Genomic DNA, 22,334 nt, shown 5'->3' with positions numbered 1-22,334 from the left:
GATTGCAGAGATACTCATGAGTTTGATCGAGGGGTTTTACTTCTGAGAATTTATCCTATCGGTAAATATAACCATGAACAAGGGTATATTTAGAGCGATACTCATTACTTCATTGCTTGTAATAGCAAAACTACCGGAAACGATGAGGATGTCTATCAGGCAGGGGATCGATTAAGTATATTATGGTACAGACATGTAAATGAACACTGCTAGGCAGTCATTTAAGAAACGTGGAGGACGCCAGGGCATATCATTTCTTGGAAAAAGGTTAGGGACAGAGCAGCATGCATGGTAATTCTTAGGTGTTTTGTTTTGTTTCTTTTACATGGGAGATACAAAATCATGGCTCTGCCCATGAAGGCTAAGGGGCATGGGTCAGAGATCAAGTGGATTTTGGGCAAACATCATATCCTCAGCACCTCGTGGTGCTGAGAATGGAGAAGCACATCATACTTGTCTATGTGTACAACATTTTGGGGGAAGCCATACCCAGAGCTGTCAACAGTGGGTTACATCAGTGGGGGAGAAACTGAGTCCTGGGTAGGTCTTGGGGGGATTTAAATTTTTTCCTTTATATATGTTTGTGCATTCTAAAAATTTAAAAACCATAAGCATGTACTGCTTTACTACTATTTTTAACAACAGTTAATAAAAAAGAGAGGAAACTGTCTGACCACCATGAAAGTGAGAAGGGCAGTGGTACATCCATGTGGGAACCCTCTGAGACAGCTGCAATATGAAGTCCGAAATATGCAAAAGACTCAGGAGAAAACGAAAAACATTTTGGGACACATCGTGGGACATTTACGTGAAAGGATACATTAATTGTACTCCGAGATAATTTTTTATGATTTAATTTTCTTGGTATACATGTGAAGGTTAGAAATGAGAATAGAATTTGAAATATGCAAGTACTTTCTTTTTTTTTTTTTAAGATTTTATTTATTTATTTGAGAGAGAGAGAATGAGAGATAGAGAGCACGAGAGGGAAGAGGGTCAGAGGGAGAAGCAGACTCCCCGCCGAGCAGGGAGCCCGATGCGGGACTCGATCCCGGGACTCCAGGATCATGACCTGAGCCGAAGGCAGTCGCTTAACCAACTGAGCCACCCAGGCACCCTATGCAAGTACTTTCATAATAAAAAATGTTTTCAAACATAAAAATGTATCTGTTTCCATAGTTATCATCTGAGCAGCCTTTCCCTGATGTTTGCTCAGCTCTCTGCCTCTGTTTCTCCCCCCAATCTCTTACTTGTGTTTTCAGTTGGGTATGCAACACTTTTAATTAGGGGCCCAATCTCAGTGGCCACTGCCCTCTTCACTTCACTTCACAAATCCACCCTCCCTTTTCATCCACTTCCAAACTTCTGCATCCTCCCTTCCCTGTCTCCTACTCTTTCCTAACCTGTTCTTCCTGCTATGTAGACAATTGTAGACACCAAATTCAATGGCTGTTTCCCCAGCCCCAGACTCCTTGACAGTTCTGTAGATTTAGCATTGCCCATCAATTTCTTCCTCCCTCTGTTCTGAGACTGGCTCCTGCCCCTAACCTGGTCCTACCTATAACTTTTCTGTGCCCACCAGCTGTGTGTTTTCCTCCCAAGAGCCTGCCTTAGCTCCATACTTTTCCTTTCTGCAATTGCTTGTTGTGGGTGATTCCCCATGATTTCAAAGATCTCCCCTCTGTGGATGACCCTCAGATCTGTAGCCCAGAGCCCTGAAACTCAAGTTGGGGCTGTTGCTGGAAACAACTACATGGGCCTCTCCTCGTAGTCTAGGTCACAGAACGGTGACCTCAGACCATTTGGATTTATTATCTGGCAGCTCCTTGCTTCGAAAGAGACTGTTTTAGCAAACAAGGTAGAAGCTCTATCACCTTTGTGATCTAGCACTGGAAGTTATCTCCTCTCATTTTTGCCATGTTCTGTCAGTTATATATAATGGCCCCAGGGGAGGGGAATTAGACTCTACCTCTGGAAAGGGTAATGGCAAGGTTCTAAAGGAGTATGTTGGATGGACAATATTGGTGTTGCCATTTTTAGAAAAATACAATCTGTGGCAGTGGATCAACCAGTATTTGTTACATACTAAACTTGTTTCTGGCTAAACTCCTTACTCCTTCCCCCTCCCATGATTTTTATTGTTAACTTCTCTGTTTCTATCAATGATACAATAAAGGTGAAACTTTGTTATTATCCCTGACTAGAGTGGGCGTCAGTCTACTCTTGTAACTTTAAAACCATAATCTAGGGTGGCTCAGTTGTTAAGCCTGTGCCTTCCGCTCAGGTCGTGATCCCAGAGCCTTGCGTCGGGCTCCCTGCTCCGCGGGAAGCCTGCTTCCCCCACTCCCTCTGCCCCTGTTTGTGTACCCTCTTTCGCTGTGTCTCTCTCTGTCAAATGAATTTTAAAACCTTAAAACAAACAAACAAACAAACAAACCACCATCTAATGAAACACTGGAAAGACAGAGTGAATACCAGAAGGGGAAGGCACCCTTCCTGAGAAGTAGATAATCAAGAATTGCTTTGATTCTGTAGGTATTTGTATGCCAGGACAATGCCAGCTGCTGAGGATGTGAAGTCAAAGACTCCTTCCCCCCCCCCCCTCTTTCTCTTCTTCCCTTAGATTTCGTTCCTGCTCTCTAGAAGCTTTTACTCTGGGGCGAAAAATGTGGCTAAGGCGCTCTGAATAAACAGTTTCACAGTTTCTGATAAAGTTAAAAACACCACATGACCACCAATCTCATTCTGAGGTATTTATCCAAGTGAAATAAAAACCTAAGTTCATACAAATACCTGCTTGTGAATATTTATAATGGCTTTATTAATAATCTCCCCAAACTGAAAACAACCCAAATGTCCCTCAGCAGGGGAATGGATAAGCAAATACATAGAATGAAATGCTACTCATGAAGAGAAGGAGAAGGAGAAAGTACTTAAACAAGCAACAGTATGGCTGAATCTTAAGTGCATTATGCTAAGTGAAAAGAAGCCAGCCTCAATAGGCTACATACTCTATGTTTTTATTTATATGATATTCTAAGGCAAAACTATAAGGACAGAAAACATAACAGTGGTTTAGGGGCCAAGAGTGGGGGTTAGTGCTGACTACAAAGGGTTATTGAGGGGACTCTAGTGGATGGCGGGACTATCTTGTACCTCAGTTTTAGTGGTATTACACACACCTGTATGCACTTGTCAAAAGTTGCAGAATGGGGGCGCCTGGGTGGCTCAGTCGGTTAAGCGACTGCCTTCAGCTCAGGTCATGATCCTGGAGTCCCGGGATCGAGTCCCACATCGGGCTCCCTGCTCAGCAGGGAGTCTGCTTCTCCCTCTGACCCTCTTCCCTCTCGTGCTCTCTATCTCTCATTCTCTCTCTTTCAAATAAATAAATAAAAGCTTTAAAAAAAAAGTTGCAGAGTGGCCACGAAAAATGCTGCATTTTACTGTATATAAATTATACCTTAAATATATATATTTAAATTATATCTTACATATATAAATTTTATATATAAAATAAAATTTAAAAATATATAAAATTACAGGCACAGGTGGCACAGCATGAGAGAGGTGGACGTTGCATGGCAAGCAGGTTAGGGACCTGGGCTCAGTAATCAGTCAGCCTGGGCTAGAAAGTCCTGGCTGGGATTTGGAGAAGGTAAGCACTTCTTCCAGGTGCCTAGTTGGCTTTTTTAGTGCTCCAAAGTGCCATCCCCAGGATTACAAGAGAGGATGAAAGTAAAGCCCTTAATGAGGTGGTTAGCAGGTAACAAGCATTAGTATTGCTTTTTTTCTTAAAAATAACAGCTCAAGGGGTGAGGTCTGTGGTCTAAGGGAGGGGATTAAAAAAAGCTCCACAGAGGTAATAACATAAGATTTAGGCTTTTATTTATTTTTTAAAGATTTTATTTATTTATTTGACACAGACACAAACACACACACACACACACACACACACACACACACAGCGAAAGAAGGAACACAAGCAGGGGGAGAGGGAGAAGCAGACTCCCCACTGCAAGGCTCGATCCCAGGACCCTGGGATCACGACCTGAGCCAGATCACGACCTGAGCTGAAGGCAGATGCTTAACAACTGAGCCACCCAGGCGCCCCTGATTTAGGCTTTTAAAGATGAGCAGGAGTTATGCAGGTTGGCTACAAGGGGGGGGGTAAATGTTGGGAAAGACATTGTAACAAGAGGGAATAGCATGTGCAAAGGCTAAAACAGAGTGGCATATTTGAGGACCTTTATTATTTATTTTTTTTATTAAGATTTTATTTATTTATTTGACAGAGAGAGACACAGCGAGAGAGGGAACACAAGCAGGGGGAGTGGGAAAGGGAGAAGCAGGCTTCCCTCTGAGCAGGGAGCCCTATGCGGGGCTTGATCCCTGGACCCTGGGATCATGACCTGAGCCGAAGGCCGACCTTAACGACTGAGCCACCCAGGCACCCCTGAGGACCTTTATTTTTTAAAAAGATTTGATTGATTGATTGATTCATTCATTCATTCATTTGCGAGTGAGCTAGCGGTGTGAGCTGGGGTAGGGGGGAGGAGCAGAGGGAGAGTGACAAGCAAACTCAATGCTGAGCGTGGAGCCTGATGGGGGCTCAATCCCCTGATCTGAGCCCAAATCAAGAATGGGACGCCTAGGGTGCCTGGGTGGCTCAGTTAGTTAAGTGTCTGCCTTTGGCTCAGGTCATGATCCCAGGGTCCTGGGATTGAGTCCCAAGGCGGGCTCCCTGCTCAGCGGGGAGTCTGTCTCTCCGTTTGTCCCTCCCCCTGCTCATGCTCTCTCTCTCTCTCTCTCTCTTTCAAATAAATAAATAAATAAATAACAAATAAATAAAATCTTAAGGAAAAAAGAAGAGTGGGATGCCTAACCAACTGAGCCCACTAGGCACCTCTGAGGACCTTTAAATATGGGCATATCTGAAGCAATAAGTTCAGGAGAAAAATGAAGGGGAAGGGGATGATATGGGTCTAGAGTTCAGCAGAATGAGATTGTGAAGGGTGCGTTTGAGATTCTGCATTTCTAACAAGTTTCCAAGGGATACTAATGCTACTGGTTCATTGACCACATTTTAAGCAGCAAGGACATAAAGATCAAGGGAATAAAGTACTGCAGATAATAGGGAGTGGTCAATCACACTGAAGATGGGAAAGCTCTAAGTCAAGATCGGGACTGAAAAACTCCAGTTATCAATTTGTGGGTTGAGGTATCTAAGAGCAAGCATTAGAATAGAAGCCACATTGGAGTAGTTGATGATTGCTTGCGGGGTATGGAAATTGGGTGAGTATAAATAACGTTTGTGTAGTTTGGCTTTGAAAGGGAACAGAGAGGTAGGGAGGCAGTTGGGGGGGGCAATTGTAGTTTTTACTATTGACTTTTAAGATGGAAGAACTTTGAGTATTTTATTTTTTTATTATTTTTTATTATTATGTTATGTTAATCACCATACATTACCTCATTAGTTTTTTTTTTAAAGATTTTATTTATTTGAGAGAGAGAGAATGAGAGATAGCACGAGAGGGAAGAGGGTTAGAGGGAGAAGCAGACTCCCTGCTGAGCAAGGAGCCCGATGTGGGACTCGATCCCGGGACTCCAGGATCATGACCTGAGCCGAAGGCAGTCGCTTAACCAACTGAGCCACCCAGGCGCCCTACCTCATTAGTTTTTGTTGTAGTGTTCCATGATTCATTGTTTGTGTATAACACCCAGTGCTCCATGCAGAACTTGCCCTCCTTGGGGCGCCTGGGTGGCTCAGTCGTTAAGCGTCTGCCTTCGGCTCAGGTCATGATCCCAGGGTCCTGGGATCAGGCCCCGCATCGGGCTCCCTGCTCCGCGGGAGGCCTGCTTCTCCCTCTCCCACTCCCCCTGCTTGTGTTCTCTCTCTCGCTGTGTCTCTCTCTGTCAAATGAATTAATAAAATCTTAAAAAAAAAAAAAGAACTTGCCCTCCTTAATACCCATCACCAGGCTAACCCATCCCCCCAACCCCCTTGAGTATTTTATTTTTTTACTTTTTAAAGTAAGCTCTATATCCAATATGGAGCTTGAATTCACAACCCTGAGATCAGGAGTTGCATGCTCTACCTGTTGAGCCAGTCAGCTCAACTTTTGAGTATTTTAAAAAACTGTTGAGGTGCGCCTGGGTGGCTCAGTCGGTTAAGCGAGGGACTCCATCTTAGCTCAGGTTTTGATCTCAGGGTCATGAGTTCAAGCCCCTCCTTGGGCTCCACGTTGGGTACGAGCCTACTTTAAAAAAAAAAAAAACTGTTGAGAAGGATCCTATAAAAAACGGAGAGGTTGGATACACAAAGAATGGGATGATCTGAGAAGGGTTGAGTTGTCAGATATAGAGATAAAAATATAGGATGCCCAGTTAAATCCGAATTTCAGAAAAACGAGTAACTTTTCAGTGGAAATATGTCCCCAATATTTCTGGGTGTCCTGTATCTTATCTGCCAACCCCCAGAAGGGAGATTTTTAGGCAAAAGGGTTATAGCCCCTGGTACGGTACCAGGAGGGGGTCGGAGTTGTGTAGTCCTCAGCTGTCACATTTCAAGACTCTAGAATGAGTTTTCCAGTTCTACCAGAACCGTTAACAAGCAGAGTTTAACTGCTTTAAATTTCAGCTTTTGTCGTTTCACCATTTTCTCTAGGATGGCAAACGGGCAGGAAAATGCTGGGTGAAAAGCTGTGGAAAAGTTCTGCTGTTGAAAATCAGCTCGTAAATGATGAAGAGCTTTTTGAACTGCGAACGGGCTCGGGATTGGGTGCCTAGGACGGTGAGTCACAGGGTGTCTGGCCGGGATCCAACTCTGGACACCAACTCTACTCAACTCAAGGGCAGGCTGGGAGTCCCATCCCAGGAACCCGCAGGCGCCTGCGCCCTGCCCCAGCCCCGCCCCCTCCTAGCCCGGCATCCGGGGCTCAGGCAGGGGCGTGTCCGGGGAAGAGGGGTGGGGGGCAGCGGAAAGGAAGGATGTCGTGGGAGGCTGGATAAGCGGGTAGGGAGGTGAGGCGGGGCGGGGGCGGAGCAAGGGGCGTGACGGAACGAGCGCGCTGTCACGTGATGTGCGTGGCGACGTGTCGGCCATCTTGTGTTGTTGAGGCTGAGGACTGACTTGGGTTCTGAGACTCCCTGTCCCGGACCGCAGGTAACCAGCGACTCCGTCTCTCTCCCCTGCCCGGCTCCGCTTCGCGCCCCGACTCCGCCGTCTCCCGCCACCCTACACGGAGCCGCCGGGGCCTCCCGCCCGCCCTCGCGTCCTCGCCGCTCGGGCCCGACCCGGCCCAGCCGCATGGACACCCACAGGCCGCCCCGGCAGCGGCTGCGGCCGGCTCGGGCGTCAGGCGAGGGGACAGGTCAGGTGCGGGGCCGGAGGGAGCCTCCTCGCCGGCGGGGAGCACGCCGGGCCCGGGCGCGTCTCGGCCGCCGAGCCCGGGAGCCCCCTGCTCCAGGGCCCGTTGACATCGCGGGGGGAGTCGGGGAAGGGAAGACGGTGGTGGGGTGGGCAGTGTCAGGCCGATTTGCTCGGGGCCAGAGGGTTTCCCTTCTGCTGCTACCTGCTCCCCGGGCCGGCCACCCGCCCAGCAAGGGGGTGCCGGGAATAACAGCTGCTTCGGCCAGACAGCTGCTCCTGCCGGTCTTCCTCCCCACACCTGGCCTCCGGGAGGTGCGCCTTCGCCTTCCTGACCGAGCATCTGCACTGGGGAGACTCCTTCCGTCGCGAAAGGACTGGGTCTGGACCAGGCCTTAGGCAAGGTGGAGCCATGATCTGAACCTGGGACGAGGTTGGGAAAGTCAAGCCCGAGGCAGCTTTGGGACCCGAACATTCACGTCAGGTTGAAATGGGCATTAGTCTTTACGTGTCAGCAGTTTCCCACGAAGCACTTTGAATACTTCAGTTTTGTGACTGAAACATAAATCAGATTTATGTTTTCGACCAGAGAAGGGTGTATGAAAGCAGCAGCTTGTATGATCGTGTTTGGGAAGCAATAACGTTGATTTGCATTTATGTAGCATTGTGTTTTGTGTTTTTTCCTTTTCCTGAAAGTTAAAGCACTTAAGCACACCTAGTTTCTCTGTAAGGAAGGTAAGTATTCCAGTTAAACTTACAAGAAACTGAGGATGGGGCCAGAAGCTGTGAACAGTTTCTTATCCAGTGTTATATATCTTGAATTATAGGCAGTTTGGATTCCCAGTGTTGTGTGCAGGGAAGATGTTCTCTCCTGTAGTATTTCCTTTTTAGAATCTAATGACTTCGTAGATTTCAAACAATTTCCTCTTGTCAGTCCTTTCTGTACATTAACTTTCATCCATCTAATATTTGCAGTTCTAGCCTTACAGAGTTTGTCCATTTTGGTTAGAGCACAAATGTGTTCCCTCATTCATTGATGATTTTATGTTTTCCCAGTTAGTGTACCAGATTTTGGAGTGCTCAAACTGGATGGAATATGTGCTTTTCTGTTACATCAGATGTTGACATCAGTAGAGGACACCAGGAAAAAAATTTAGAAGTTGCATGTATCTGGAAAAATGTCACACAGTTCTTTACATCACCATTGAGTACACTGGTAATGGTAATGATTTATTGGGCAAGGGCTTTACACCTTTTCTATACTTGACAGAGCATTTTAAGATTTTGAGCCTGAGGAAGAGGAAGGGACTGTGTACTTCCATTTATTCATTCATTCGTGCATTCATTTATTTGACAACTACACTGTTGAGTGTTGGGAGCAAAACAGACCAAAAATTCCTTTCTCAGTGGAGCTCATTTCTACACAGATAAATAAAAGCTCAGGTAAAATATATAGTGTTGTGGTGAATGACGTGGAAAAAAAAATGAGACAGGGAAATAGCATGATAGGGATTTGGGGGTTAATTTGTTGGGGGGGGCTGTTAATTTTAAGTAGAGTGCCCTGGGAAGGCTGCATAGAGAAGCTTATGTTTGAGGAAGGACCTGGCACCGGTAAAGGAGCAATTCCTGTAGGTGTGTGGAGAAGGAATGCTCCAGGCTAGGGAAGCTAGGGCAAAGATAACTGAGGCAAAAACTGAAGTGGGAGCAGGTCATACGCTGGGAAAAATATGGAGGGTAGCTTAGCCAGAGAGGCACAAGCGAGAGGGAGGCCAATAGAACATGTGTACCTTACTCATTGGTACTAAGATGGGTTATTCAGTGACTTAGAAATTTTTTCCGTGCCTCTTGTGACTATTAGAAAGGGAGATCAGATTCTGGAGATTTGGGCCAGTATGCCCAAATCCCCTTCCCTCCATATGACACGCTACACCCCAGTTTGGAAAAATTCAGGCTGCTCATATAACATATCTCAGGAAATTGCCATGAAATATCTTTCCTAAACTTTTATTTTTTATTTTTATTTTTTAAGATTTTATTTATTCATGAGAGAGAGAGAGAAGTAGGCTCCCCAAGGAGCAGGGAACCCGATGCGGGACTTGATCCCAGGACCCCAGGATCATGACCTGAGCCGAAGGCAGACGCTTAACCATCTGAGCCACTCAGGCGCCCTGTTTCTTAAATGTTTTTAAATGAGATGGGTGATAAACTGCCTAAGAGATTTCTCAAAAGGAGTTGCTTTCAAAGAAGGGGATCTTTGGAATATTTCTGAATATTTGAAAATGTAGGGAAATTAATTTGCTCTGAAGTTTAGACACATCATTAAGAAATATAACTTGAAAGAATGATTGAATCAGCACATTAATTTATATTGTTCTTTTTATTTTTATTTAAAAAAATTTTTTTAAAGATTTTATTTATTAGAGAGTGAGAGACAGCATGAGAGGGAAGAGGGTCAGAGGGAGAAGCAGACCCTCCGCTGAGCAGGGAGCCCGATGTGGGACTTGATCCCGGGACTCCAGGATCATGATCTGAGCCGAAGGCAGTCGCTCAACCAACTGAGCCACCCAGGCGCCCTACATTGTTCTTTTTAAAAGAATTTTTTTGAAAGATTTTATTTGACAGGGATACAGCGAGAAAGGGAACACAAGCAGGGGGAGTGGGAGAGGGAGAAGCAGGCTTCCCGCGGAGCAGGGAGCCTGATGCAGGGCTCGATCCCAGGACCCTGGGATCATGACCTGAGCCGAAGGCAGAGGCTTAACCGACGGAGCCACCCAGGCGTTCCTTAATTTACGTTCTTAATCTGATTAGTAAGAATTAAGAATTTCTCTTAATTCTGTTCTGTCCAGCCTAGTTTTAAATTTCTCAAGGTTTCTTCCACTAATTTGTATTTTATAAATTTTACATGTATAGAACTTTTTGTGCTGAGTTTTTTATTTCTCCACTTTTACTTTTCGGACTAGTTCTCCAATTCTTTGATACTTAGAAGCTTTTTTCTTTGGAATTTTTTTTTCCTGATTCCCGTCCAGCATATCTCCATATGCTTATTACTGAGCTTTCAAAAATGTTTTCTTTCATTTTAATTCACCTGAGGAATTTAGTATCTTGGTTTTGAAATGCTCTTGCTGGTGAGTCAAGTTGCATATATGAAAAATAATTTGTCATAGCTTGCTTGAAGCTCATGAGAAGAGAGGAATTACAACTTCAGGGTGTGAGCAGAGCTCCTTGTCTAAAAGGAGACATGGCAGTGATAGGGATGAAATGGTATTTTAACGAATTGCCTTTTTCCCTCTTGTTCCTTTGTTGAATTTTTGAAATGACATTTCCATATTCTGTCTTTGATGTCATATCAGCTCATTTGTTCTCATGACTCTGCATTTTAATACTCCGTATGTTTTTTTGGTGTGTGTGTGTGGACTTTCACACTGGAAGATGACACTACTGATAAGTGATTGTTGTCTGGGAGGACTTTTTGGGTGAAAAGATTATTCCTGTCCCTTTTACCCTTGCCATTCTAAAAGATGTTTGATTTGTGCCATTTTCAAAGACTGACTTCATTTGTAGTTCTCTATTATCCCCTGCTGATTGAATTTTCAGTACTTTGTTTTATTCTATTTCTTATAGATTGTAGTGGGACCAGTCTCATTAGGTTGAATCTACAGCCTATGTTGGTGTTAATCCGGGTATCTTAGAGGCAAGTTAAATGTCCATTTTCCTTCAGCAGTTTGAATTGCCTTAACATTATTTGGTCATCATTGTAAAACTCTTGAACCCAAACCTATTTTTCCCATTTTAACCCTCCTCTAGGATTTTATGGTGATAAAGTTCTAGGATTTCCATTCATTTTTAATGTCCTGAAAAGTCACATATTTTTAAATATATAAGTAGATTTTCACTCCATAGGCAAGCTTACTTATAGAGTCCTAATATTTTTTGACCTGATAGCATTTTTTCATTTTTTATGCTCTCAGGTGACTGAGAAATATAGTAGATTAATTAATTATACAAGAATGCAGAATGATACCTTTGTTGAGTTGCGTGTGTATATATAAATAAATGTATATATATATATATATATTTTTAAAGTAGGCTCTATGCCCAACTTGGGGCTTGAATTCACGACCCCAAGATCAAGAGTCGTGTGCTCTACTGACTGAGCCAGCCAGGCACCGTGAATTGCTCATAATTTTTTGTATGAGGTTGAGGGAGAAGATGGGGGAGGTTTGAAAAACAAAAGAATATTCCCTTAAGTGACCACAATTTAAGTTTATAAAAATATTTTCAACCTATTATATACCTACCTACTTCAAGTAACTAAAGTACACAATACTATATTTTCTTTATAGTTTTGGAGTTTCATTAATTACAAAGAACTTTAACTTAATTTATACTTGTAATAGGAGATACTCTAGAGCTTGTTCTCTTGAGTTAGGCCCAGAGAAGACTTTATTACCTTGTATTCCCCTCTTTTCCTTCTGCATGCCCTTATAAAAGTAGACTTAAGTGCATAAAGTTGATTGACCTTTAGGACATTATAATTACATGGCTACTTTTTTTGCAAAATTAAATCACAGGGCAGAAGTGGCTTACGTTGCTTTTTTGCTGTTAATAAAATTATCAACTTTAATTTGTAATTATTGTTTTTTGACTCATAGCATTCAAAGCATTATTTGATTTTAGCTGAGAAACCACTTGAAGTTACTGTGTTTCAGTCCACTCTTTGTCATTTGAAATATCACCATCCTGTGGATTTTTTATTTTATTTTAAAGATTTTATTTATTTGACAGAGAGAGACCAGGTAGGCAGAGAGGCAGGCAGAGGGAGAAGCAGGCTCCTCACCGAGCAGGGAGCCCGAAGCGGGGCTCAATCCCAGGACCCTGGGATCATGACCTGATCCGAAGGCAGCCACTTAACCACCTGAGCCACCCAGGCGCCCCATCCGGTGGATTTTTAAGATGCTGTCTCAGTAGATCCTTAAAAGAAGTTTGTGATTTTGCATCTGAAAGGACACCTGGAGCTTTGCTACTTGGGCATTTTGGCAGTGATTATATTTCTTGGGGTCACTAATTTGCATAGGATATATCCTGTATTACTGTGTTGCTGGCTGTCATTTTCCTATGAGGTATGCTTAAAAATTAATACTAAATCCCCGTAATGTGGTATTGAATGAAAACCCCAAGTAATCACTCTCCTAAACCTTATATTTCCTAAACCCTCATCTGTTAGCTTCATCCGAATCACTTAGAACTTTTGTTAAAAACATGTAGTTTTTAGTCGCACTCCAGAGCTACTGAGAGTGACTCTAAATGTTAGGAAAGTGGAAGTTGGTTTATAAGCACACAACGTGATTCTAATATTTTAACCAGGTTTGGAACCATTTCCTGTTAAAACTATTCATGATAAAAAATTATATTTTTAAAGTTTCCTAAGAGATTGATTATTGGGTCAATTATTTTAATACTTTTGTTATTTACAGTGTTAAAAGGACCTGAACAAAGTCTGCTCACACCTCCTGCTGTGAACCAGCAGAACTTTTGAACAGGTGAGTGTTGAAGGGAAGCACAGAGCTGAGGGCTTATGCAAACATAATTTTTGCATTTAAGGTTTCAGGGGTTTTTGTCCTGTTTTTTTCCTGAGGTTATAGATACTTTTTGGGTACTGCTCAGATTTCTTATGAACCATAAGAATAATCATGCCCTTTCTGCATTGATCCTGGTATGGAATTTGTGTCTTAAACTGTTGTAATGATTTTCTGATGGCGTGAAACAGGAAGAGGAATGCTTTGGGGGCAGGAGTAAGGAGGTATCTTAAAGAACCCAAGGGCTGTTGGTGTTCATGAAGGACGTGAACCAGAAACTGGGAAACATCGAAGAGCCAAGACGGTCCAGATAGCACTTACCTCCCTGCTGGCTAGTCAGTGTCCTCTCTTGTCTCTTTTTAGCGTGCTTTAATTGTCTTCATAAGCTGTCGTTTTTCTGCTTTAACACATGGGAAGAAAATCACCACTTTATTCCTGGAACCACATATGAACTCAAGCTCTAGTGCCACTAGCCAACTGGTTACTAACTCATTGTCCATGCAAATTCTTCGGAGGGAAAATTTGATGGGTTGAAGTTTGTCCAAATCTCTATCATTGGTCTAGTTAGTACGGCCATAGGGTTGGAGTCTAGAAGTACAAACATAATTGAAAGATCCCACTTCCAAGAGTGGATGCAGGTTGCAGAGAATGTGTAGTGTTGGCTCTTCTGGGCAGAAACCCACAGAACCTTCTGGATGTTTTTCCTTTCCTAGAAAAATTCCCTGTAGATAGGTTGGCAGTTTCAGTTTATACGTCCTGAAGAGTTAAAATATATGCATATTTTTTGGTCAGTGAGGCCCAGTAGGTCTCATAGAGCATCCTTGTTTGAACTTCCTAGTGCAATGTTTTAACAAAAGTTCTTGATTTAGGGAGATTCAGAGGAGTGTTTGTGAAAAAGGTTTAGCAAATGAACATAAGCAAGTGAGAGGCTTAGTTTGTGGAAAAATTCATTGATTATTTATTTTTCATTGACTGCTTTTATAAATTTTAATTTCTGGGTACTTTTTATAGTATTAAGCACCCTTGAGTATTAGGAAGCCATGGAGAATTTGAAGGGTGGGACTTGCTATATGTGAACATATACTCACATTATTTGAATGGTAGCAGGGATTTTTCACTGTTGAGAAAGAATCAGTGAGATAGAGTATAAACTTTTGTATTGAAATGTTTTTGTATTTTAGAATTATTAGGTAGTACTGAAGCAAGCTTTTTTTTTTAATGGAGCGTTTTGAAGCCCTGTTTATTTTTGTTTATAGCCTGTATATACTTGGTGACATCTAATTAGTTCATTTTTTTATGACTTAAATCTTGTTGGTATATTAGTATATTGAGATTTTTGATGCAAAGCCTAGGGATTACTAATAAAAGTTATGTATTGTAGAGTGATGTATCCAATGACAGGCCACAGATGAGAGTTCCTATACTTTTTTTTAGCCAGGGTTTCTTCAGCAGATTGCAGCTGAATTCATTTTTAAGGTAGAATAGCCTTCTCTTTATGTATGTTTTCTTTAATCTGGATTTTGAGGTAAGGTATATTCAGGCTTATTGAGTTAAGGCTTTGTGAGGTTTAAAAAGATTTCCACGTAATCTATATAAAACTTCCACAGGCTTTGGGGATCCCTCTCAGGAAAACATTGGCTTGTGATGAGATTATCAATGACATGGTAATGTTTATGGCATTGTAATTTTTCCTAGAATAGGTTACTGGTTGCTAATTTTGTTCTTTAACCAAAAGGGAGAAAACTAGAAATGTTTACATATTGTTCAGAAGCTGTGGGGAGAATGACAGTTACAGCCTTTCTTCTTATAGTGATATTGTGGCCAATATGTTCTTTGAGAACAAAGCTCCTTTTCAAGTTTTCCTGGGCCTGGAGGGAGTCTTGGGAACTCTGGTCTCTTCCGTATTGGTTTTTTGGTTGCAGTTACTGATAAGAATTGGCAGAGGTACTGTCCCGGTACCTTCTAATTGGTAAATCATGGCTCAGGCCTTGAAGGCATGGTCATATGCAGGGGCTCTCATGGTTAGCTCCTTGAGGACTGAGGTGATATCGCCCACACCATGGTTAATTGAGGGACTGCATATGAAACCATCCTGTAAGATCAGTGGGTCAGAGAGCCTTAGTTTATCTTTTGCAGCCTGACACTCTTCTTTAGTCTTTTTAAACTATTTCTCCGTTTTTTTTGTTTTTAAGATTTTATTTATTTATTTGGCAGAGAGAGGAGAGAGCCCGCACAAGCAGGGGGAGTGGCAGACAGAAGGGAAGCTGGCTCCCTGCTGAGCAGGAAGCCTGATGCGGGACTCAATCCCAAGACTCTGGTGGGATCATGACTTGAAGGCGGACACTTAACCACTGAGCCACCCAGGTGTCCCTCCGCTATTGTTAATGAAGTGTCTGATAGTGTGTTGGGAGAATCTATTCTCTTCCCTACCCAGAGAGCTTACTATATTGCTTAATTTAGTGATGCAGAGGGGTAGATACAGTTGAAGGATAGTGGAACAGAGTGGGAGATTGGGAAAAGGAGAAAAAGTGACTTCCACGAAATGAATTCCTCTGAAAATTGCAAGGAAGTGGAGAAAAAAAGGTAATCAAGCAGTATTGAGCACTGTATCATTAGGTAGTGATAAGTTTGTGGCTTTTTAAGGCAGTGAAATGGGGACGCCTGGGTGGCTCAGTCGGTTAAGCGTCTGCCTTCCGCTCAGGTCATGATCCCAGGGTCCTGGGATCGAGCCCTGTGTCGGGCTCCCTGTTTAGTGGGAAGCCAGCTTCTCCCTCTCCCACTCCCCCTGCTGTGTTCCCTCTCTCACGGTCTCTTTCTGTCAAATAAATAAAATCTTAAAAAAAAAAAAGGCAGTGAAATGTAGGTTTAATTTTCTGTTAATTAATACTTGTAACTTTAGATAAATAAGTTAACCTCTTGTAGTCTTATTTCCTTTACCTGTAAAGTATATTCCGTAGTGGTTGTGGGAATTAAAAATCTAAAATGCCCTGTGTAATGCCTGGCACCCAGTAAATGGGCTCTCAATAGATGGTAGCTTTTATTGTTATTGCTATGTAAATAGGTACATTTTAATTATAAAATTTCATCCTTATAATCTGAATAGAGACATCAGTGAGTTTTCTTTGTAAGTTTTTTTTGTTTTGTTCTCAAACCAACCAATATTTAAATAGCTGCTTTGTGATGAGTCCTGGGCTAGCCAGAGTGGTGAGCAAAAAACACAAGGACCTATCTTCATGGGGCTTATAGCCTAGTTACAGAGTCAATCAAAAAATCATATAAGTAAATTTCAAAATGTGAAAAGTCTCTCTGTCCTTGGAAAAGATACATTTTTAAGACCTAGATACTTTTTAAGTAAGTGTCGCATTTTGGATCTTGGTGTTCTTGTCAGTGATATTTTATGCCTCTTGATAATGCTTTTCAGGGTATGTATGTTTGTTCTAAGTTAATTTATATATTTCTTTTGTTTGTCATTTTTTTCTTTTTCTCTGAGATAGACATTCTCAACTTTTTGATCTTAGGACTCCTTTCTCCTTTTAAAAGTTAAGAGGACCCCAAAGAGCTTTTGATTTTAGTTCCACGTGTCTGTATTATTGAAAAATTTAAAACGATTTCTTCATTTAAAAATAATGGTAATCTCATTACATGTTAACATAAATATATATATGTTTTTGGGGCACCTGGGTGGCTCAGTCGGTTAAGTGGCTGCCTTTGGCTCAGGTCATGATCCCAGGGTCCTGAGATCGAGCCCCATGTCCGGCTCCTTGCTCAGCAGAGAGCCTGCTTCTCCCTCTCCCTCTGCCTGCCACTCTGCCTACTTGTGCTCTCTATCTCTCTGTCAAATAAATAAATAAAATCTTTAAAAAAAAATAGATATATATATTTTTAAAAGATTTTATTTATTTATTTGACAGAGAGAGACACAGCGAGAGAGGGAACACAAGCAGAGGGAGTGGGAGAGGGAGAAGCAGGCTTGCCTGTGGAGCAGGGGGCCCGATGCGGGGCTCGATCCCAGGACTCTGGGATCATGACCTGAGCCGAAGGCAGACGCTTAACAACTGATCCACCCAGGCGCCCCAACATAAACATATTTTTAATGAAAAACACCATTTTCTAAAATATTTTTAAATTTGGTGAAAAGAGTGGCATTGTTTTACCGTTTCACAAATTGCTTTTATGTCTTACTTTATGGAAGGCAGCTGAATTCTCATATCTGCTTCTGCATTCAATCAGTTGCTGTTTATTACTTTAGTTAAGTATGGGAAGGACATTCATCCTGACAGAGATATTTATGTAGTTGGAAAAGGGAGGAATATTTTAAGATCTTTTCCAAATAATTGCAGTTATTTTTGTACACCAAAATTTGACAAATAGTTTTTAAAGGTTAGTTGTAATGTGAAATTTGAATTATATCAATGCACCTTTTTATATTTTGTTACATTAAAATCCATTGGTCTATCTCCCACCTTAAATGAATATTTTATATAACACAGTATCAAAAAATTGCATTCATATAAATCATTACCCATCAGGAAAGCCTTTAATTATTGGGAAAGTCTTAAGTACTGGAAAACCGATCAAACCCATGATGGTGAAGAGTTTTCCAAAATTCTTTTTTTTTTTTTTTTAAAGATTTTATTTGACAATGAGAGACACAGCGAGAGCAGGAACACAAGCAGGGGGAGTGGGAGAGGGAGAAGCGGGCTCCCTGCTCAGGGAGCCCGATGCTGGGCTCGATCCCAGGACCTTGGGATCATGACCTGAGCTGAAGGCAGACGCTTAATGACTGAGCCACCCAGGCATCCCATAGTTTTCCAAAATTCTAATTTTGCTTGAAAGCTCAGATTTTATTTTTGGCAACAAGTACTGACAATTGCTTTTGTTTTGTGTTTTGTTTTTGAACAAGTGACAGTGTCAATTCATTCATTTTTGAAAAAATGTCTGCTAAATACCCAGGTCTTTTTGTCAGTTACTCTTTCACTGCTTTGCATGATCAGTGCAGTGCCAACACTGAAAAGTGCAAATAATATCTTAGTATTGTTATAGTAGTAGTTTTGACATCATGGATACCTTGAAAGAGTTTCAGAAGACATTACTTTGAATTGCTCTTCTGGGGAGTGGAACAGTTTTCAATGTTCTATTTACGTATGATACATAGGTGTTTTGTTTTTGTTCTTTATTTTAATTATTTTTTTAAAGATTTTATTTATTTGAGAGAGAGAGAGAAAGAAACAGCATGAGAGGGGAGAGGGTCAGAGGGAGAAGCAGACTCCCCGCTGAGCTGGGAGGTCGATGTAGGACTTGATCCCAGGACTCCGGGATCATGACCTGAGCCGAAAGCAGTCGCTTAACCAACTGAGCCACCCAGGCGCCCTGTTTTTTAAAAGCATTAAAAAAATAAGTAATGGTTTGAAATAGAAACTGGAATAAACATTGAGTTTTTTTAGATTTCAGTGAGGGTTTTTAGTGCTTGGATAGATATGTATTTGTTCGTAAGTTGTGATTAGTTATAAAATAGTCTCTAATAGTCCTATAAAATCAGTCTTCTACATCAGCGCTAACAACTTTCTGCTATGATGGCAATGTTCTATAAATCTGTACCATCAAATACTTGTAGCCATTAGCTGCTTATGACTGTTGAGCACCTGAAATGTGGTTAGTGTGATTGAGGAACGAATTGCATTTAAGTCCAAAAAACTTCAAGTTAATACAACTCAGATTCCCTTATTTTTACAGTAGTCTTTTTTTTTAATAGTAGTCTTTATTTTTTAAGTATTTAGGGATGCTTGGGTAGCTCAGTTGGTTAAGCATTTGCCTTCGGCTCAGGTCATGATCCCCCAGGGTCCTGGGATCCAGTCCCTCATCGGACTCCCTGCTCAGCAGGGAGCCTGCTTCTCCTTCTCCCTCTCCCTGTGCCCTTCCCCCTTGCTTGTCTCCCACCCCTCTCTCTCTTTTCTGACAAAATCTTAAAAAAGAATTATTTTTTTTTTTTAAGAGAGGGAGAGAGTGTGAGGAAAGGCAGAGGGAGGAGAGAATCCCAAGCAGGCTCCACCCTGGGGAGGGCTCCACCCAACCCAGAGCTCGATCCCACAACACCAAGATCACCACCTGAGCTGAATCCAAGATTAGGACGCTCAACCAACTAAGCCACCCAGGTGCCCTAGTAGTCTTTATTTTTATTTTTTTATCTTTTTAAGATTTTATTTTATTTATTTGTCAGAGAGAGTGCGCGCATGTACAAACGGGGAGTAGCAGGTAGAGGGAGCAGGGAGCTCAATGTGGGACTCGATCCCAGGACTCTGGGATCATGCCCTGAGCTGAAGACAGACGCTTAACTGACTGAGCCACCCAGGTGTCCCATAGTCTTTATTTATTTATTATTTATTTTTTTAAAGATTTTTTATTTATTTGACAGAGACACAGCAAGAGAGGGAACACAAGCATAGGGAGTGGGAGAGGGAGAAGCAGGCTTCCTGCTGAGCAAGGAGCCCGATGTGGGGCTCGATCCCAGGACCCTGGGATCATGACCTGAGCCGAAGGCAGACGCTTAACAATTGAGCCACCCAGGCGCCCCCATAGTCTTTATTTTTAAGAACAGTTTAGATATACAAAGAAACTGAGTAGTACAGATATCTCCCAAGTATATCACACCCAGTTTCCTCTATTACTAACATCTCATATTACTGTGGTATATTTGTTACAGTTAATGAATCTGTACTGCTATATCATTATTAGCTAAAGTCCATAGTTTATTCAGATTTCCTTAGTTTTACTTAGTGTGTTTTTCTGTTGCAGGATCCATTTAGGATACTGCATTACATTTAGTCACGGATCCATAGGGTCCTCTTGGCTGTGATTTCTCATACTTCCGTTTTTTATAGTCTTGACAGTTTTGAGGCTTTGCTGGTTAAGTGTGTTTGTAGAATGCCTCTGTTGGAATTTAGATGTTTTTCTCATAATTAGAGTGGGGTTAAGGGTTTTGGGGAAGAAGACCATAGAGGTAAAGTGCCAGAGCACATACTATCAGTGAGATTTTATCACTGTTAATGTTACCTTGATATATGGTTGACTTCGGTTCCTTGTCAGGTTTGTCCACTGTAAAGTCATTCTTTCCTCTCCCTTGAGGACCTGAATTAAATTTTATTTAATTTTACTTCATATAGCCACATGTGGCTAAAGGGTGCTGTATAAGATAGCACAGTTCTAGACAGTGTTCCTCAGTTTTAAATTTTATCCAAGAATTTGGATAAATTTTTTTTAAGATTTTGTTTGTAATTAATCTCTACACCCAGTGTGGGGCTTGAACTCACAACCCCGGAATCAAGAGTTGCATGCTCCACTGACTGAGCCAGCCAGGTGCCCCTAACATTTATTTTAATCAATTTATTTATTTATTTGTTTATTTTTATTTTTTTAAAGATTTTATTTGAGAGAGAGAGAGAGAGGGAGAGCAGGAACACAAGCAGGGGGAGTGGGAAAGGGAGAATCAGGCTTCCCACCAAGCAGGGAGCCCGACGCGGGGCTCGATCCCAGGACCCTTTGATCATGACCTGAGCTGAAGGCAGACGCTTAACAACTGAGCCACCCAGGTGCCCCTTTTTTTATTTTTAAAGATTTTATTTATTTATTTGACAGAGAAAGACACAACGAGAGAGGGAACACGAGCAGGAGGAGAAGGAGAGGGAGAAGCAGGCTTCCCTCTGAGCAGGGAGCCTGACACGGGGCTTGATCCCAGGACCCTGGGATCATGACCTGAGCCAAAGGCAGATGCTTAACAACTGAGCCACCCAGGCACCGCCCCTATTTTAATCAATTTAAAGAAAGATGATTTAACATAAAAGAAATATAAAATGTTAGTCTTGGAATGCATTACTCTCTGAGGGAGGCAGTCTATTTTTAGTAAGCTTAGTCTTTTTAAACCCACCTTTTTTTGAAGTATAATTTACATAGAATAAAATGCCTTTATTTTAAGTGCACTCATTTTTTTTTTAATATTTTATTTATTTGAGAGAGAGAATGAGATAGAGAGCATGAGAGGGGGGAGGGTCAGAGGTAGAAGCAGACTCCCCGCTGAGCAGGGAGGCGGATGTGGGACTCGATCCCGGGACTCCAGGATCATGACCTGAGCCACCCAGGCGCCCTTAAGTGCACTCATATTAAATGTACATTTTGATGAGTTTTGATAAATGTATATACCTGTATAACCGTCACCACAATTAAGATATGTAACATTTTCATCACCCGTAGAAGTTTCCTTCTACTTTTTGCAGTCATTTTCCCTTCCTAACTACTGAATCTATTTTCTGTGACTGTAGATTAATTTTGCTTCTTCTAGGATTTTACATAAATGGAATTATTCAGAATGTATTCTTTTTGGGTCTGGCTTCTTTTGCTCAGCATAATGTCTGATTCATTCATGTTGCTGCATGTATCAGTAATTAGTTTTTTATTGCTGAGAATATTGGGTATGACTGTACAGTATTTGTTTATCCATTCATCTGTGGATAAACATTTGGGTTGTTTTTGCTCTGGGGCTGTTAGGAGTAAAGCTGACCTTAGTTTCATGGCATGGGTAGTGATTCAAATTGTGCTGGATTGCAGTGATTATGAGAACACTGTAAATTAGGAATTTAAATTTCTTTTATGGTGAGGAGAAAAGCCAGCAGAGCATCTATAATTTTTTTTGAAGATGTGCCATAAAAAGGGTAATTACGAGAAATAAATAGTATTTTGCAAGGTTTCATATATAATGTATGGTCCAGATAGATATAGATAATTATTTTGAGTTTTGATGATTTTTCTGGGGAAAAAATTCTTTGTTCCTTTCCTAGGGTTAACTGTATAGTAATAAAATGAATAATTGAAGTCTAGTTTTGCTTCATGAAGTTTTGCCATCAGTAAATGTTTAACAGATCATATTTTCAAAATTATTCAAAAATGTTTGCATGTTGGGGCACCTGGGTGGCTCAGTTAAGCATTTGACCTCAGCTCAGGTTATGATCTTGGGGGCCTGGCATCAGGCCAGGCGTTGGGTCTGTGCTCATTTGGGAGTCTGCTTGTCCCTCTCCCTCTCCGCCTGCTTGTGCTGTCTTGCTCTTTCTCAAATAAATAAATAAAATCCTAAAAAAAAAAAAATGTTTACGTTAGGGCACCTGGCTGGCTCAGTCAGTAGAGCATTTGACTCTTGATCTCAGGTTTATGAGTTCAAACCCATATTGGGCATGGAGCCCACCTTAAAAAAAAAAAAAAAAAAGTTTGCATGTTTAAAAAATGAAGATCAGATGGGTGCAAAAGGAAATAGTGTTCCTGCTGTAATAGTTGGGAGAAGAGTTTCCTTTTATTTTTGTACCTTAAAAATTTTTTTTAAGTTTTTTTTTTTTAGTCTCAACACCCAG

General features: G+C 41.7%; 1 protein-coding gene across 11 annotated transcripts in view; it reads left to right on the top strand.

Moving 5' to 3' along the window:
* The first annotated feature begins 7,085 nt into the window (after positions 1 to 7,085).
* GIGYF2 (GRB10 interacting GYF protein 2) overlaps positions 7,086 to 22,334 on the top strand; it is a 146,656-nt gene continuing 131,407 nt past the window's right edge. For 9 of the 11 annotated variants that reach the window (XR_015767833.1, XM_088021498.1, XM_088021497.1 and 6 more), the window contains exons 1-2: positions 7,086 to 7,162; positions 12,841 to 12,906. The gene's annotated coding sequence lies outside the window, so the exon portion shown is untranslated. Of the gene's footprint in view, positions 7,163 to 8,422; positions 8,583 to 10,987; positions 11,058 to 12,840; positions 12,907 to 22,334 lie in introns of all 11 variants that reach the window. The other 2 variants (XM_088021495.1, XM_088021494.1) reach the window with 2 other exon arrangements.

The sequence above is a fragment of the Eumetopias jubatus genome, unplaced genomic scaffold, assembly GCF_037043125.1.
Source record: "Eumetopias jubatus isolate StellerSeaLion01/CBP00866 unplaced genomic scaffold, mEumJub1_p1.0 scaffold_3, whole genome shotgun sequence".
Lineage (NCBI taxonomy): Eukaryota > Metazoa > Chordata > Mammalia > Carnivora > Otariidae > Eumetopias > Eumetopias jubatus.
The sequence above is the reverse complement of the archived record's forward strand: the minus strand, read 5'-3'. Positions and strand labels throughout refer to the sequence as shown.